This window comes from Apodemus sylvaticus, chromosome 5, assembly GCF_947179515.1.
Source record: "Apodemus sylvaticus chromosome 5, mApoSyl1.1, whole genome shotgun sequence".
NCBI lineage: Eukaryota > Metazoa > Chordata > Mammalia > Rodentia > Muridae > Apodemus > Apodemus sylvaticus.
The window spans coordinates 124,086,130-124,105,272 of record NC_067476.1 but is presented as its reverse complement, the minus strand read 5'-3'; the positions used below and the strand labels follow the sequence as shown (position 1 = coordinate 124,105,272).

General features: G+C 36.6%; 1 protein-coding gene and 1 pseudogene across 11 annotated transcripts in view; both read right to left on the bottom strand.

Annotated features, from left to right (window-relative positions):
• LOC127686430 (zinc finger CCHC domain-containing protein 9-like) overlaps positions 1 to 12,581 on the bottom strand; it is a 42,717-nt pseudogene extending 30,136 nt beyond the window's left edge.
• Macrod2 (mono-ADP ribosylhydrolase 2) overlaps positions 1 to 19,143 on the bottom strand; it is a 2,114,706-nt gene that overhangs the window by 1,384,000 nt on the left and 711,563 nt on the right. The gene's annotated exons all lie outside the window — the stretch shown is intronic.

Below are 19,143 nucleotides of genomic sequence, written 5' to 3'. Positions count from 1 at the left end.
TCCCATTTAACAACACTAAACTGGAAGCTATAATATATGTGCAGAAGGCCTGGTACAAATCCATGCTGGCCCTGTGCATGCTGCCTCTGTCTGATAATTTTGAAATTATAGATAAGGTCCATGAATCATGCTAAGCTCTCCTACACATCTTTCTGCTTGTGGTTTTATCATTTCTTACGATCATTTTCCATGATCACTCTCTGCTGAACATGCTCTGCAAATCCTTTCCCTCACTCTCTGCATTTTCGGCTCTCTATTTTAACATCACTTCTGACACGGTTCTGGGCTGTGTTTCCTTATCTGACACTTAAGAGGCCAAGTTACATATTAGCATTATTAACATGGGCAAGGTATGTCTAGAGACTACTGTAGATCTTACCTCAAGTAGACACCTAAGAAATAAGTAGTGAATGAGTGAACTCCCAGTCTATGATCAAGAGATCAAAAAACACTACACGTCACATTTTCTGTTTGTTCTTGATTTGCTACTTTTTAAAATCACTCCTTAAATTCAAATCAATGCTACCAACATTTACTGATGTTAAATGAGTAAAGGAGAAAGAATCTGTCATGCTGTGAAGAAACACTGTGACCCTCCCCACCCCCAGGTGTCTGCCTTGTAAGCTTGTACAGACACTTGAGATAGTTCAAGATGAAGGAATTCCTAGCATGCTACATGACAGACTAAGTGAGGGTTGTGTTCAAAGTGTAACACAGGCCCTGGGAGGAATGAAAGTGACTGTCAATCTTTCTTGGTGATGGAAAGAAACTTAACAGCCTCATCGGTGTGAGTCAACATGAATTAGCTCAGACACTGCAAAGAGAAAGCACAGACCTAATGTGACACTGAAGGAAAGAAGGCATATGGAAGGAGGTCTTGTGGAGCTAGTTGTCATGAAAAACATAATGCCTTAACATAGTAGTGATCCAGGCAAAGCAATTTCTTAGTGAGAAAATGCTGGGGTCTTTGATGATTTATCTTCCTTGTTGACAAAATTACCTTCAATACACAGTAGTTTGACTGCTTGCAAGCCACCATGGAAGGAGCTTTAGCTTTGGGCATAAGGATTACAAATGGGTACCTCAGACCCAAGGATGAATAATATACTAAAGATCAAGCAAGCAAACACACACACAAAACCAAAAAAAAAAAAAAAAACAACAACAACAACAACAACAAATAAAACATCCACAACTCTATCAAATGGAAGCTGCACTTTAGATTGGTGAACCAAACAAGCAGTCATTTAAAAAGCATCCTAATAAAGAATACAAGGAATAGAGAATGGGTATCTCTGCAATGTGTTCTAGTACAGGGATCTCAAAAGCTGTTTCATAATGAGGATCAAAGGGACAAACCAGAGAGAGTGTAGGGAAGAATCACTCTTTGACAGGGGCAGTGAGTACAGTGAAATAAATGTATATGGGATTCTGAACCTGTAACTTTAATTTTTTCAAATCCTATCTTTAATGATGATTCATAAATACTTTAACCTCCATTGTAACCCACCACCCATTAGAAATAGCGGAAAAGAAAAGATATGGGGTCGGGGGAGTAGACTTGTTTAGAGAGGTTCTTTGGAGCAACTCCTAGCTGTGTTGTCTGGAAGCTGGCAGTTCAGTTCACAGGTTACCAGACAGCAGCAGCTTGATCCATCCACAAACTCCTCATGGATACATACCGGCAACCCAGTTCAGTAAAGCTGGGTTAGCAACAGTGGTGACACAACCTAGCAGAGACAGCCAGGCCTCAGCCTGAGCTTGAGTCAGCAAGAGGGACCAGTAGGAACACCAGGAGAAGTACTCGGCTAAACCTCTGTCAGGGAAGCAAAGATCAGTGAAGACCTGAGACCCAAGTGTTGCACAGCTAGCTCTACCAGCAAGTCAGGCTCTGTCTCTGTCACTCCCTGGAGTCCTCTTTATACTCTGCAAACATCACATGTTCTCCACAGGCCTTGCCTCAGCACGGCTCTTGCCGCAGAACAGACCTTGCCTCAGAGGCATATGCATCCAATCAGCCTGAGTCCTTTGAAATGGCAACAAACTGCAACACCCCACTAGAGGTTTTTTGGGTGCATTTCTCTCTATGACATCCTAACAGATGCAGCTCAATATAAGGCAGACCAAAACACGTGTATCATTAGCAAAGAATCCTTCATCACGTTTTCTTCAGCAGAACATCCTTCTCTCCTGTGTCTGCTTCAGTCTCTTCACAAGTTTATCTTAGTCTTTAACACCTGTGTCCACTTTAATGAAACGTTCCTTTATGTGTTTGTCCCAGCAAAACTTCATCCAACCAATTTTCCAAAGAACCCTTAAGTTTCCACTTCATGAACCGTCCCCAATTTGTAGCACTATCACCAGCATAACATGCTAGCAAGGATACATTTGCCAGCCTCCTTACCTTGGACACAGAAAGCATTGCTCAAATGCTGACAGTATACAGCATGGGACTGTTTCAATAAACTGCATCTAAGCCAAGAGCCAGGCTTCAGCAAGTGCTTGTTGAGAAATTGCTTTCTGAAAGTCTTTTGCAGAAGTATGAGGATTTCCTATTCTCTAGAATCACGTTCACGGGCTTCTTCAAAGTACCCAGATAGTTCTATGATAAAGGAAGAGGACAGGCTTTCCCCAAGAACTGAAGACAAATGGTCTTTGGAGCAGTTCAGAAACATCAGAAAATGCCTCGGCAAGGAGAAGATATCTGCAAACGATTCAAGTGTGGGATTTCAATAGATCAAGCAGCGAGCTGAGGGAGTGTCTGGGAAACAAGGAGGAGGCGGTGCAGTAGAGCAGCTAACAGCTTCTGCACTGCATAGGAATCCAGCAGATAATGAAAGCAGGACTAGAATTCTAGACAAGAGGAAATTCCCTTATCACTCAGCAGCATTTCAGGGAGTGGAAGAGAGAAAGCTAACCTTTCAACAGTGAGGAGTTTGGAGGTTCTGTTGCTAGGTGGTAAATGGGAAAGGAAGTACTCTAAACACTGAGTGGAGAAAGAAACTTACAAAGGGTGGATGTTCACTTTCAGGAGGTAAAAGAATGGTCGGGACAGGATCGAGAAGGAGGCCACAGACCAAGGAAGCTACCACATTGAATAGTTCATTTAAAATCATGATTTAGAGGACTACATTAAGTAATAATAAGCACTGAGTGAATACAAATATTTTCCATTGAAAGATGCATTAAATGCCAGAAAATAGTAAAAACTCTCAGTTGTTCTTTATGTTGTGTAGAGTCAGGCTCAATATTTCACACTTACCAAAGTGTGAAATATTGAACTGAAGCTTTGCTTGTAGTATCACATATCCCAGAGTAAGTTAGGGATAAAATTCCAAAATTATTGCCCAATCAAGGTCAGATACCCAACTTGTTAACGATTTGAAGCAAAGATATTGTGATATTTTAGGATCCCATGATACTTCTACTTTGCCCAATACAGTGAACTGTGGGATCCAGTACTGCCTCATATCTGCTGCTCCTATCTCCCCATCTGAGTCATGTGAACTACCCCAACCTACCCCAGCCCTCACAATGTCAGTACAGTTCATTCACAGCCACCTCCTATGAGTTTTCTCACATCTGCAACGGATCCAAAAATCAGACTGACACTTGTGTCGCAGCCCTGCTTCTTTAACCCAATAATAGCAATCTGTCTTTTGATCTTCACATTATTTATCATACTTGAAAACTGATAAGTAGTTTGGTACCCACTAATAAACATGAGTGATCACCATTACTGACATACTAATAAGAAGAATGTGTAACTGTAGCTTTATTACTTTAGTTTTTTTAAAATATATAACATCCTATTTTCTGCAGTTCCTGACCATTGATCAGCCTTATGTTAACTACACTAGAGGAAAACCAGATTTTGAAGGCTAACTAAAGAAACATGTTTATAAAAATGAGTTCAACTATCTAGATGGCCAATTTATTTTTTCTAAACTTTTAAATATAATTTTATTTTTATTTTATGTACACTGGTATTTCGACTGCAGGTATGACTGTGGGACAGTATCTGATCCTCCAAAGCTAAAGCTACAGATATCTGTGAGCTGCCAAGTAGATACTGGAAAACCAACCTGAGGCTCCTAAAAGAACAGCCAGTGCTCTTAGCCACTGAGCCTTCTCTCCAGTCCCTAGATGAGTAATAATAAAACACTTTTATAAAAAAAAAAAAACCTGTTGGATGTTGAAAACTGATGGATATGACTACAAAGCATATTTAATACTGTTATAAAAATAAAGTCATGGATATTTACTATTAAATATTCTTTTTCCCCAAATTATTAAATTTTCTAGAAGAACGGTTATGCTATTAAACACTCTTACCTCATCCTTAAAATTAGAAATTTGCTATGCTATTGAAACTGTTCCTTACAATTGTAAGATACACACACATGTTAAGACTGCATGACCTTACCAAAGACTAGTTTTGATAAACCCAATAGTGTATCAGAAATGCTTTCTAAATTCCCTGTTGGGCTGATGGCTTAAAAATCAAAATGATGCAGACAATCTATATGGTAGTTAATGGATTAATAACCTGTTGTACCAAAAGAACTCAAATTCAGCTTGACAGAAAGTAATTAGATGAGATATAGTGAATTGAATGTGAACAAGAAGGAGAGAGAAAGTAGGCTGGTTCATATATGGACACATGATATGAAGTGCTCCCCAGACTTGATTCTTAGAGTTCTGACCATAAGCCTAAAGATGGACAAAACAATGACAAGATTCTCAGCATTCAAAAGAAAAGAAAAACTACCACTAAGGGAACTCACCCAAATCTATAAATGTAGACTAGCATAAGTCAGATGTTCATAAATGTTCAGTCCGAGCTCATGACTTGAAGTATGCTGCACTTGCTTATAACTGAGCTCCTAGTGGTCAGAAGGATGGCGCACCACTGGCCTTCATAATTGCTAAGGCTCCAGGAGGCAGTCTATGTATGACATCATGATTGGACAGATTGTGCATGGCAGTTCTACATCCTACAGCTAGTGCTGGGTTACTCTGAAATAGGTATCAAGATTATAAACAAGCAGAAATAGGTAGAACTATATGGATCCAAAGGAGTGTGTGAAGACACCAAAAAAAATTGAAATTCGCCCTACTTAAAGTTTTTTTCCTTAAAAAAAAAAAATCTGGTAGCAGTTAAGTTTATAGCTATTTTTTTAAATCTTCATATTGAGTAGAAAGAAGTAACGTTGTTGTCACAGTTCATACTTAGTGAACTGCTGGGGTTAATGGGATGCACTCTTAACACCTATATGCAGGCCAGGGAAAGAACACTGAACTTCACAGTTTGAAGCAGTGTTTTTCTGTTTTGGTTTTCAATGTGGTCTAGAGAACTGGAATATACTCAAGTAAGATCTTAAGGGGCTGTCACTGAAAGGTTTTCCTTTTGAAATCCTTTATTTGTTTTCTAAACTACTTTCTTTACTTTCAGGGAGTTAATGTGTACATTGTACTTGTGTGACTTCTACCCTATCTCTCCTGTCTCCATCTCCTCTCATGTCTCTACCACCCCAATTCACAAGTATATGGTTTCTTTTTCTAGAATTAATATATATATATATATATATGTTATATATATATTGTATATACATATATGCAATATATATGTACACATATATGTAATATATGTATATACATTGTATATACTATATATATACTATGTATTGTGTATGTGTTCATGCAAACATATGCAATCTATTACATCTTTCAACGTTGCTGTATGTGTGTTTGTTTCAGGATTGAGGTCACATTCATGAACCAAAACAGCTTCTCTCAGGAGCCACTGACTGCCTATAGCTCAGTATCTAGTATGCATTATGAATTTTTTCTACATTCTTGTTAGCCTTTCAACTGGTGTGGTTTTGTTTTTTTTTTTTTTACAGATCTTAGACTAGAAACCATATAGTTGAAAGCCATGGCATTCCTCAGCAGGCACCACCTGACAGCGATAATGCTGGTCCTCTGACTGTTACAATCTAACTGAAATAGCACGTTGCCTAGATTCATAATTTATTAAGATCTTTTTTGCTTTATACTTTTTAATTTTTAAAAATAAATCTGGGAATGTGGGCTAAAGTCAAATCAGATATAGATTAGAAAATAATAAGTCAGTTGCTAGGCATAAAGTGTCTTAATAAGATTTTAATTTATAATGAAAATTCATTCATTACAATCTGGTAGCCTGCTATATGTCAAGCATCATGGAATCAGCACTGTAATCACCAAGATAGGCATGGGCCCCAGTGTACTGAAGCATGCCACCCGGGGGGAAGCAGGCACATCCTCCAAACCCACAGACAATCAAATGCAAAAGGCAAAAGGATGAAGCTGGGATGATGGGATGTTGAACTCAAGTAAGTGGTCAGAGACAAGGCCAATCTGATAAATGGCTAAACTTAGTGTTCACACCAGAAGTAGGAAACAGTGTGTAAAATGAAAGCCAGACCCCCCCCCCCAAAAAAAAATACAAAAGAAGCTTAATTCCTCTTAAGAATGGTTTAATCCACCTGGCTGGAGTTTGGTGACCAGTAGAAGGAATTGCAGGCAATAATTCAGCCACTTCTATACATCCAGACTGTATAGAGTTATCAAAGTCCTGGTAAAATAAAATATTTGATTCTTAAGAATAAAAACCACCATGGAAATAAAAAGATGTAGGAGAGTAGTGAGGTTAATGTCACAGAATAAAAAGAAACTGAATTAATGAAATTTAGCATTCATGAATGGCTAAAGTCAGTCTTAGGAGGTCATTTTTAATTGACAATGGATCCTGAGTTCTACAAGATCACGTAAGCCAGTTAGAGCATGCACAGAATGTCAGCAATACTGGGGTTCTGAAATTCTTCCAATCAATAGAACATTTATCTTCTGTTCATTTATGCCTATGAGAGTTTTAGATCCACCTTTCTCCCCCATAAAACAGGTATAGAAAGGGACCAAAGATAATAAACACTGGGATCATAGCATTACAGTTTTTAAGTTTTGAGGTTGACTCACTTTGGTAGTTCATACAGCACACTTTATACTAACTTTTGGCTATTTCAAAAGAAATCTAAGAGTTCACTCTAAAATCAAAGTTATCTTTCCTAGTAAAGAGAATTACTAGACTTCATTAATCAAAACTCTGTGCATAGCTGATGCCAGTGAAGACTGTAACTCTTACCTCTTACCTCTTAAGGAATACATCTGTGAGAAGCTGTTAGGTGCCTGCATCATATTTAAATAGTATATATGACATTCTTGAAATGTGCACAAATGGGTGACCTCACCCAAACACCCCAGAGAGGAATGATTCTCACCCTAGTGAGAATGTAGCTGAAATGACTTCATTAGAAATGGCCCAAAGCTGAAGTAGTAATGACATGACTAAAATGATCTCACCTTAAATGATCAAAATCTGGAGCGGTAATGACACACAGAGTTGAACTAACAATCTGAAACAGCCCAGGGCCAAGTGGACAAGTCAAGAGGAGAAAGTAAATTCTCCAAATCGGATAAAACTTCGGATCCAGAGCACATCACTCTGGATTCTCCACAGGCCCTAATTTTGAAAAGGTGGCCTTACAGAAGGGTAGAAAGATGAATTCTGGAGCTGTCAATCACTCCAGGACAGCAACTGTGCTGCATTTGCTGAGCACATGGCACCTGACCAGATGTACGCCAAAATACCTCAGAAACGCTGCTGTGTATTTTGTAGACTATAAGCTCCTTTTAAATGGCACAGGACTCAGCTTCAAAATATCTCTAGACAAAAATTAAATTCCAAGAAACATTTATTCAGTTACATAAATGCTATGACCTAGAAATTCATGGTATAGAAATTTACTCATGACATTCCTCAAGGGAAAAAAAAATCATTTAATGGGAAAATGCCTCATATGTAAAAGTTTGTAGATACTAGAATAATGTTTTATAATTGCAACTATTTAGTAAGTTGAAGAAAATATTCTCCACAGTTGTTTTGTGTGGGTTCCAAGTATTCTTAGTGAAACCATTCTAAGAGTTGAAATTTATTACATTACATGGCATTTTCAGTTTACAACTCTGTGTATAATTATGAAATGGACAAAAAGCTCTTGTGACCGATGGACACACAGCACATCCCACAAATGACTACAACTAAATTTAACTGGCTACTAATTGGCATCAATCACTAATTGTCACAGATACAACTACCACATAATGTACTTATCATATTAATAGTCCTTTCATAATAATTAATAATATCCCACAGGCTAAGATCTAAGGATAATTTAGAAGCATATTTTTCTCTGATCTGTTCTATAATTTTTACAAAGTATCCAGACTATGATGGATCTATGTAGATATTAACAAAGAAATAATTGCATTTATGTAATATAATGCAATATAATATAAGAAATCATCTCTGTAAGGGTGAATAAAGAGAGCGAGCATCTCAGTAATAGGCCTTCTACTATCTACATAAGAAAGACATGCTGTTATAGCCATAGAATCCCAGGAGAAAGGTTTTGTAGCACATTATGTAAAACTCACACATAAAAGGACTTGGGCCTTAATTTCAAGATTGTTTGCATTCTAAGTTTTATCATTATTATGCAACAATTTCTAGACAATAGACATAGAGATTTTGACCAAAACCCAGACTGGTGGATAAAGATGTAGAGCTTTTACTGGTTTTGAGACAATAGATGGATTAGGTTGGTAGCTAGATGATAGATTAGATAGATAGATAGATAGATAGATAGATAGATAGATAGATAGATAGATGCATGCATACATTCATATATAAATTCATATATAGATAAATAGATTCATAGATGATAGATTGATGATGAAAGAGGGACAGAGTATGAGGCCAAGAACATGGTTTAAGTGAGCAAGCATTAAAAGGGAAGAACTGAACATTCAAATTGAGATAAAATATATGACAGACAATACAGATATTAGATGTGTTGTGGATATTTCTGAATAGCCTGAACGATGATTCAAGTTAGAGTAAATTTTGAACAAAGAATAACACATTTTCCTAGTATACATATTAGATAATGCCCAAGGAAAATATCATGTTATTGAAAGAGAAACCAGTCAAAGCAGGGGTATACTCCATCAACAAAGTCCACTCATTATCATTTGGTTACCTATAAATAAATATGTGACAAATAAAGCAGGGGGCATTTAAAACAATACTTATACTATGTATTCATTGTTTTGATAAATTATGATTATTTCAAATGATTACATGATTATTAGTTAGAATAGCCCAACTTTTGGGTGCAGCAAATGAAATATTCTGATCTATTATTCTAGTAAATTATTAAAAATTAAGATTATATTAAATGTGGCTTAATATTTAGACAAGCATAATGATTCTAACTAACTTTTTTAAAGTTAGTTAGTCAGTATAAGCAACTTCTAACTTAAATATGCCCTAAATTGTTTTTTTTTCTTCTATATAAGAAAACATGCATAGTAGCTTTTCATTCAAATCCTAGAACTCATCAGATACATGATGAAGAGGGAGAATATCTTCAAAAAGCAATGGAATGTTCAGATTTCTAGAAAGATTTTTAGAAAAAAAAAGGTTCAAAATACCACAGATATAAAATTTACCACTAAGCATTGAGGGTGTGTAGCTCAGTGTAGTCAGGGATATTTACACTGTTGTGACCACATTTCTAGAATGTTTTTATCCTGTAAATTTGAAACTTTCCATCAAACAACTGGTCTTTAGCCCTTTACACAACCTCTGGTTGTGGGTATTCTACTTTATGTCCCTGTAAACTTGACCACTCCAATATTTCAGGGGGAATTATACAATATTTGTATATGCTTGCCACTGTCTTCTTCAATTTAGCACAATATCTCTAAGCATTGTTCACACTGCAATATATTATAGCACTTCCTAAGTAATATTCAATTAAATTTAGGAATATAAAAATTTTAATCCATTTTTTAATAACAGGAGGCAAAAGAGTTATCGTCTCCATTTGCTATTGTGAATGTACACATGGTTTTCTTTAAAACTTATTCACAAATAATTGTTTCAAAAAATTTCCCTAATACACCACTTTTTTGTAATAAATTAATATTTATGCTCAGGATATATTAGTGCATACCTAGATAACATTAAACAAAAGACACATTGTTATAATGAAATTATTATTTAATAAAAGAAAAGATAATTTAGAATTTATGTTTTACTATACAATTTTCTAAATTACTTAGTTTGTAATTATTTTAACTTAAAAAATCTACAATAGTATTCTATTAATTTCATATGTATATAGGATATCTTTTTAATTTCAAAGAAGCATCATATACTACATAAAACTTTGATGTTTTCTACCATTAATATATTCTTGAACTAGAGAGCTGGTTTGGTGTTTAAGAATACATGCTGAGGACCATAGCTCAGTTCCCAGCATCCATGCCAGTGTCTCATAATTGCCTATAGCTAGTATGAGAGGAATCTGCTCTGTATACCCTTTGCACAGACAACTACACATAATTAAAATAATGAAAATAAATATTTTAAAACATTACTATGGTGCTTTGAATAAGAGTGGCTCCCAAAGTCTCATATATTTGAATTATTAGCCAACAGGTTTGAAAGGATTAGTAGGATTAGGAGGTGCGGTTTTTTTTTGAAGTAGGTGTAGTCTTGTTAAAGGAAGCATATTACAGGGTGTGGGCCAATGCGCAGTCTTCTTTCTCTCTCTACATGCTGCCATGTCCCCTGCTTTCAATAATAATGGACTAAGCCTCTAAATCTGTAAGCAAGGCCTCAAATGACTGCTTGCTTTTATAAGAGTTGCCACAGTCATGGTGTCTCTTCACATTAATAGAACACTGACTAAGATAAGCACTGTGCTTCTAGTTGTGTTCTGTCTCCTCTAAGTTTCCTTCTTCTTCCTCCTTCCTTCACTTTTTCCCCTCACTCATCTTTCAGAGACTCTAACTCGTGTAATTCATATCTTCCCTGAATTAAGAAAGAAGAAATGTGCTCTTGCTCAAGTTCAGATACAAAAGGATATGTTTGCATTTCCCAATGTTCAACATATGAGCTATATAGTCCAGATTGCTAACCATCACCCAGTGTAACAAGTCACATATTTAACTTTCAAGTGGTATGAACTATAGGCAAACTGTCATCAAGTCAAAGAAAAATGCCTTGAGAAATAGGGATATTATTTACTAGTGTTTGCTTCACAATAACACTGTGATACAACAGCACAAACAAAGTAAGAGGAAAGATGAATAGATTCATTAGAGATCTAGGCTTTAAAATGTTGATTGTGAAGAATGTAAAGAGTTTCTTTTAGTTAATAATGTAAGAGCTGATATCAACACTCTATCTATAGAGAGTATATATAAATGAATATAGATAGATGGATAGATGATATACAAATACATATATGGTGTGAGTACATATAGTGAATTTGTATAGATGATACAGAGATTATAGATAATTAGATGATAACTAGACAGACAAAAGAAGTATAGAAAGAAAGAGAAAGAAAGAAAGAAAGAAAGAAAGAAAGAAAGAAAGAAAGAAAGAAAGAGAGAGAGAGAGAGAGAGAAAGGAAGGAAGGAAGGAAGAAAAAAGAAAGATTCTTTTCTGTTCTTGAAATAAGGCATAAAGAATAGACATGCTGATTATTTTTAATAGCAATTTTTGCCCCCTGCCTCTCAACTATAGCCTACTCAATGCAGAGAGACAAAGATCTCTCACTAATTCACCTAAAAATGTATTAACTAGTTTGGAACCTGTGTTGGACAACTGGTGCAATGTCAACCCAGAAGGCGAAAAGCTTCTTAATCTAATATAAATATCTGCTAGACTCTGGCCTTATGCTAGGTGACTAAGTATCTATTGCTTTATTTGAATTAACAGTTTTCTGATGCCCTTTATGTCTTTCTTGATATTTTACAGCTTATAATTTCTACCATTTAGTAGCATGAAGAACATTTACCAAACAAAATACAGACCCTCTTGGTATATCTAGATCCAAGAAGCCCAGGTTGTTGTGACAATTAATTAGCATGAGGATACCCTGCTAGTACACAGGTGAGTGATCCAAGTGACACCTCTTCTACAGAGAATTCTCTTTCCCTCAATCACTAAATTGTTTCCTTTCTCATGTTCCTTACAATCTATGCTAACTATATCTGAGGTTAGAATGGTGCAGATCAAGGCTGAAATCCTTTTCTATATCTGCCTCAGAATCTGTGACATACTCTATATCCTCCATAACTTTTTACCTTCCTTAGAGATGCCTGCTTAGGGTGTTAGGGGAAGGGAATGTCAGGAAAATTAGATTATTCCAATTGAAGTTTTCCATAAATATAATGCTTGCTATCTGCCAACAAAACTCCCGGGGGTTTAATGTGACTGTAAAGTTCTGAAGCTTCAGAATGTGAAGTTTTAAGTTGGGCCTTGCAGAGGTTTCTAACCCAAATCTAGCTCCCCAGTTTCACGTTCTCAGAGAGCACACCTTTTCCTTTAGTCTTTCATCTGTCTCACCATCTTCTATGTCCCGCAAGCTGTTCAGTTCTGCAGTCTTTCCTGTGTGCATTTCGATACTTGAACCCTAGCACCCAACTCTCTTGTCACCGAGTAATTCTACCTCAGCCCCTAACCCTTGCAGTAAGAGCCAATACTGGGGGACCGGTGGCTAGGCTATGCTTTCAATTAGCTCGCTCTTATGTTGGAAGAATAAGAATAGCAAAATCCTCACGTGTGTCCACAGGCCTCCCCAGCAGCATCTTGCAAAGCATGCCACATTCACATGTATGGGCTGTCTGGGCTAGAAACACCAGAACGCAGCATAGACACCGGGATGTGATGGGTTAATCTGGCTTCTGGGAACATACCCAAGATTTGTAGCACTTATTTTTTTTCCATTGAAAAGTGCCTTCTAAGTTCCAAATAACCAACTCACAAATGAGTTTTTGGAACAAAATCATTTGTAAGATGAGGGGTTGCCGGCAATTAGAATGAAACAATGTAGATTGGATGAAAACTCAATTGAATTAACCAAAAAGCAGAAAGATGAAAGGCTGTTCCAGAAAGCCGAGTCATTCCTAGGAAAAGACACCATTAGCCAGTACATTAGACAGTTTTTGAAACCTGCTTTAACTCTTTCAGGCTAGTGATGGAAAAACACTGATGTCTCAGTGGTTCGAAAACTATTCCCAAAAGCTAGTTTCAACAGAGGAGATTCTGATTCATTATTTTGCACAAGTCCATAAGCAATTTAGTTGTCTGCCAAATAATTAAGTGTGAATGCAGCATAATTAAACATGGAAAGTCAATGTAGTTTCTATTATATTCTTATATTTCAGACAGCATATGCAACCTTTCCCAACAGAAATTAAGGCAGAGAAAATGGAAATGCTTCAACCTTCAATATTTTAAGATTCATTTTTTTTTCCTTTTAGTTCAAATTATTTAGCAAAATGTAAAGTCTCTTAAACTGTACAAGGATTTTAATAACAAGTGTATTTAAATTCCATTTTCATTTTAGGGCCTCATTTGTCAGTTCCTGGGCATGAAAAGCTGTAATCCTGCCAACAGGAGTGGTCCCAACAGAAAAAGTCTCAGGAGCTGCTCTTGCTAGATGAGAAGGCCGACTCCTGGCAGAGGGAAGTGGAGGGCAGCTGGAGAGCCTGAGCAGTTATCTCAGTTGACTGAGCTCATGGTGAGGTAAACCCACTCATTGTTGCTATCCCCAAGGGAATCCGTTAACTTCGCTGACCTCCATGGACGTAAAGATTATCTCCCTAATACAAAAGGAATAGCCACAGTTCTGCAATTTGAGAGCTAGGAGAGTCCTTGGCAGTCATCTGGTCAGGGTATCTTCAAAATATGATCTTGTTCTGCTTTAGAAATGGATACACAAATCAGAAAGGCAAGGAGGGAAAGCATCTGTACTGCCACATTTCTCAGGATATGTCACGGGACAATGGGTCCATGGGTTCCCTTTTTTGTAAATCTCTGATTTCAAAGACCTGGCTCAATATCCCCAGGAAAGTCACCCATTTTCAACATAACAGCATTGCCCCATCAAGGCAGGCCCAGGCCAGCCACTGACTGACCACTGCCATCAAGCCATGTGCCTGGCAAATGTTGTATATGAACTCAGAAACTTCTTTGCATAATACTAGGAGTTGTTAGAATGGCTGTCCTCTACTTTATAAGCAAAGATACTGGGGCTATTTGATGAAGTAAACCAGAAAGAAGAGTCAACTTCTGGTGACTAAGTGTTAATAGCCATTGTTAAGCTATAGCCATCACAGTCTATGACTGCCCTACTCCACCCCTACCCCAGCCCTGCAATATACAGCAAATCTGGAGAAATGTTCTTCTCAATGCCCTCAGTGTTGTAGGCCTGCTGTAAGCCATGAGATTCCAGACCATTAAAGGGAGTGGGTGACTGCATAAGTTATTCTACCTCCTGCCAGGCTCAGGAAGGTCCCTAAAATACTAGTATTATTAATTAATATGTGCATACCATCTTTTATTCAGCATATATTCAAATAATAAAAGCTTTTACAGAACTATTAACCTCATTACTCCCGATTGAATGAATTTGGGATTCTTTGGGAAATTGGATGAATGAAGGTGAAGAGTGCAAGTCAATGCATTTCTCATTGGTGCTTTCCTACGACTCCTGAAGACTCTATGTCAAATTCCAGCACACTAATGATTCAAAAGAAATCTACTCTAAACTATCAAATGCTGCCTCCTCTGACTGCTACAGGAAGAGCTGCATCTGAAGTGAGCCCCTAAGGCCTGAGGAAGTAAGTGTACTCTCCTTCATGTCTACTGCAGAGATACTAGTCATTGCTTAGTGTTTTCAATGAAAAGTGTTCATTACATTTGATAGTATAGTGGGTGTGTTGAGGTGTTCCAGCCTGGGTTAGCTTGATGCACAAGGACGGTATCACTAGGCACTGACATTCTTTCCTGGAGCTTCTTGACAGGGTCCCAGGGCTGCAAAAAGGCAATTCCAAGGCTAAAAGCATTTTAAGCCTTTGAGTCACCATTAATCTTGTCTTAAAGTAAGATACATGGCCAAAACAAACAAACAAACAAACAAAACATAACATAACAAAACAAAAACAACCCCCCCCCCAAAAAAAAACCAGTTTAGGAGACCTCTATCAATGTACAAAATTAGAGATGCAAATCATTACATGTATTGAATAACAATAGATAAAAACAAACACTTAAAACACTTTGTCTTTACAAAGGACAATATCTGAAAGTAGAAGGAGTGGATATAAAGTTTCTTTACGCACAGAAATGATGCATGTGTTAATATATATATATATTTCAGATTAGCTTGCACATGGCAAGTATATGCAATCTTATCTGTCAGGTTTTAAAAACAAGAAGAAACAAATGGCTTTTATTGAAAATATTATAGCTAATATTGCTTTATGTTTTTTGTTCAAAATCAAAATTTGTTTATGATTAGTAGATTTCTATATTTGTTTCACATAATGTCTTACATGTGTCTATATGATTGCTTACTATGGGGGTAAGAATTTTCCACAAACCTTGTCAATTAAAACTATACAGAATCAGGGCTAGAGAGTTGATTCGGTAGTTAAGTGCACTTACTACTCTTCGAGAGGACCTGGTTCCCAGTATCACCTGGGTGGCTCACAACTGCTTGTTAACTCCAGTTCCAAGGTGTCCAATGCTCTCTTCAGTCATCTGCAAACCCAGGTGCATCCTCTCTCTCTCTCTCTCTCTCTCTCTCTCTCTCTCTCTCTCTCTCTCTCTCTCTCTCCCCTCTCTCTCTCCTCTCTCTCTCCACCCTCATATACAAACAAATAAAAATTATTAATCTTTAAGATTACACTGTGAAGTAAACTCACATTTTACATTTTGATGCACAAATTAAGCTTTGCTCAAAAATTCTCTTGTAACCAGCACATAACCCCTTACACTAATGGAAAGTGAAATATAGGCTCAAGACATTTAATTTTTTTAAATTCATCATAGGTAATTTTTATAATCCATACATTCTTTCATTGAATTATTTTCGTGTTTTCTTTTTATACTATGAGACTATACATAGTATAAGATATCAGCAACAAGTTAAATTCATGATTTATAAGGTAACACAGATTGTAAAGAAATATCACTGACATCATAATAACCTCAATATTAGCTCTTCCAGTGATTATATTGTTTTAATGCCAATTAAAACAATGCAATTGATTTTAAATAAAAGTAATTTAAAATATGTAGATATGTGACCATAATCTTTGGGATAAAAAATAAAATGTTTAAATCAATTTATACATTTGCTACAGTATATATGAGGGTGGATATTGAAATTAACAAATCAAAGTGTCAACTTCTCATTTGAAAATCATTAAAAGCCAGATTTTTTACTTTGTTAATTACAGCAATATATACATGACCAGAAATGAACACCATCCATTTTGTGGGGAAGCTTTGAAAAGAGTGAGTCAGATTAATTACTTTTGAATGATTTGCTTTTATCTTGCCGAAATCCAATATATTATTAAGATGCCTAGGCTCTGCAGATAATAGACCAAGGTGAGCCTTCTGTCAGCACACACAAAGGAGCTGAAGTGGGGCTCAGAAGAGCACATACAACCCAATATGCTAATCCGGCACAAAGGAGCCAGGCCCACAAAGGGCCAAGATGGCAGAAAACTCTCAAAAGAGAGTTGCACATCTGTAACAAGATTTTCCATGAGCTCATTAATATTTACTAAAGCCAAGACAGCTAGGGTTCTTTTCTTTCATTTAGCCACAAATGCCTCCTTAAAATTATTCCTATATCGAGACAGCATTAGAAAAATAAACTATGCATATAAAAGAAGCTTCAAATGAAAGACAATTGGCTTTTAAAATAAGCCTGCTTTCAGTGTGAGCATCTGCACCCAGAAGACCATTTACACAAATTAACATATTTTATCTACTGTAAAAAAAAAGAGAAATAATTCATATATGCAAGATAGTTTAATTTAAATTACTATCAGGGGATACTTGAATATTATTAGCACACCCACAAAACATACGCTCTGATAACTGTAGCAAAGATTTGTACTTAAAAAGAAATGATGTGGGAAGGTTCTTTTCCAGTCACAATCATGTTTCATTGAGTTATTTAGTATGGTGATACAGGAATGCGTGTTGGATATAGAGAGCCTTGCATTGGAATTTTTTATCTAACTCTAGATGAACACATGCACTAAGTAAACTTGCTGAGCCTCAGGCTTTCGTCTGTAAATGGGTTCACAGGACCTCTGAGAGTTTGCTCACAGTGCTTAGCAGAAGCAATGGTCTATTCAGAGCCTTCAGTAAATGCTACATTGCTCTTGCTTCTTGTTTCTGTTCCTATCTTTAATGTATCCATGAGAAGAATTTACACACCACTCCACCACCTTTGGAGGAGTATTATCAACTGATATATTGTCTTCTAGATTTCTCTCTTTTTATTGTAAACTAGCGTGCATGACTTGCAAATTCTTATTTTTTTTATTTTTGCAAAATCATGTCTTACTTAATGTACCACTACACACCTAAGTCTGCTGCTCCATCTGTGTTACTATATGATTTATATGTTTCCAAATGTTTATATTTTGACAGCATTATATACACTGGTAGTATCAATGTATGTTTGTGTAGCACCATATTGGAGATGTTTCCAAGAATTGGTAAGTAACATTGCAGTGTATTGGTCTAATATTAAAACAGATATCCCTCAAAACATATGCTTAATTTAATAGCTTCATACCCTAAACAAACATCTCAGCATGTTTCTCTTCTCTGGAAATTTTGAAGTTTAATTTTGGAGCAGTAAAAGCATCTATATTATAATCTGCTTTATATAACCAGAGTAATTCATTACAAGTTACTCACTATAATCTGTCTCTTTTGTGCTCATTTCCCATCTAATCCACCCCATAAGTAACACCTACTACCAAGGCATGCATACAACCTTTGGAGTTTAGCCTAGGAACTGGTATCTAAATGCAGACACACATAATTTCTTTATCCCTTTTATCCCTTACAAGGTAGCACAAGATATACACTTGGTGTATTTAGCTTTTCCTCTTTAGTTATTTTTTTATCAGCAAAGTGAATTTTCACTCCTTTACAATATCCCATTGTATCTTATATCCTATTCCTTCTCAAACATGCAATTCTAGTGGTGAGCTGGAAAGTCAAAGGGAAACAAATTTGTGCAACTGCTGGTTCACATTGCTACATTATTTTCTGCAAATGGCTAAACAAGCGATTGCATTCCTTCCTCACTGGATTCCTAGTTTCATCCCTTCTTTACTTTATTGAAATGATGCTGTGGGTGAGATGATATCTTCTAGAGCCTGTTTGTAATAATTGTAGCTGTCCACCTCTTAGAGTGCATATGAACTACTAGGATTGTGTTAGGAAATCAACTACCTCTGCCCTCTCTCCACATTCCTACTTAGGTATTATCTTAGCCCTCTTTTGCTTCCATCAACATGCTCTCCTTTAAGGATAGCTGGGAAATGTTTTAAAACTGGTTCCTTCTTAAATTTGCTTAAGAGTTAAAAGTTATTGGGAAATTTCTTAAGGAGGTAACTTTATAAAATTAGTAGAGCCACAGAAGTGAGGTATAATTGCTCCCTCCTGCACATATGTACACATTCATTCAAGATATGTCAAACATCTGTTTGGGCCAAGAACTGTCAGGCACCGATGACACAGGACAAATGTGTTTCAGCCTCCGAGTATTAGTGTGTTCAATACGGAGAAGTTTAAAAGAGTGATGGATTTTAGGGTAAGGCTGGAACAAGTTCTCTTTTTCTACACTTGTCAGTGGGCTAGAGGAATTGAAAGTATCTGTTTTCAAATATATTAATCAAATCCCTTTATAAGTTAAGGCAATTATCAAAACCAGTTTTTTGGTACCACACAATGCTTTGTACACAGAAAGAAGTGCCTTAGTGCTTTTTTATTTGGGCTGTAGAAATACTGCATATCTAAGGTCATTTTGGTTTTCGGAGAGAGGGCAGGTGTGAGTGCGGATGTGTGTGGCCATGCAGAAGCCAGGGTTCATGTGTGTCCTAGATCCATTCGTATTCCCTTGAGGCTTTCACAAA